This window comes from Mandrillus leucophaeus, unplaced genomic scaffold (assembly GCF_000951045.1).
Source record: "Mandrillus leucophaeus isolate KB7577 unplaced genomic scaffold, Mleu.le_1.0 Scaffold195, whole genome shotgun sequence".
In the NCBI taxonomy this organism is placed as follows: Eukaryota; Metazoa; Chordata; class Mammalia; order Primates; family Cercopithecidae; genus Mandrillus; species Mandrillus leucophaeus.
In genome coordinates, this window is record NW_012101976.1 from 1,823,055 (window position 1) to 1,823,866 (window position 812).

An 812-nucleotide genomic window follows, 5' to 3' on the forward strand; every position below is an offset into this window, starting at 1 on the left:
CTTGAGTAACATTCCCTGAGCCTTTCTGCCTCAGTTTCCTCATCTGTAAAATGGGTGTGTTAATAGTATCCACCTCCTTCCGGTATTGTGAGGATGAAATGAACTGATCATCGATGTCGGAGCCGTCGAAGCATGATGGAAGGCTCACAGAAACATGCGCTGAATGGCCCTGTGCTATTATCGCCGTGTCCACGTGGGATTCCCTCCAGTCTTTTGTCCTCTTCCACCATAGTCACACTGCACAGACCGTTTTACCCCTGGCTTTTGCCAGTCAACGCCGCCGGGAGCACCTTTCAGATGACAGCATGCTTTCTGTAAACTACTCCTTTGATGGCACTAACATGGTGCAATCCCTACTGGCACCCAGTGAGGCTCTTCCCCGCACCACCATGATTTTCAGAATGAGACCATCACTCCCATGGGAGGATTTTCCTGGAGAAAGTGTGTTTTCTCTGCACAGAAGCTTATTTCCTTAGGGGACGTCCCCACGAGTACGTCTACTGCTCAAACGCAGTCCACACATCACCATCACCAGAGCCTTTTGTTCGTCCACTAACCACATCCTCATCTGCTTATGGGAGGAGGCCCCCGTGCTGAATCCTTCAAGGACTGTGGAGTTGTGGCTTGCGAGAGTTCACCTTAGACAATGAACTGTGCTCCAGGACAGGCTCTGCTCCATCGTCTCTGCCACCCTGGGCCCTGCCTGGCCCACCCTTAACTTCTAAGCCTTTATTTATTTATTGAGATAGGGTCTTACTCTGTCGCCCAGGCTGGAGTGCAGTGGCACCATCTCGGCTCAGTGCAACTTTCAC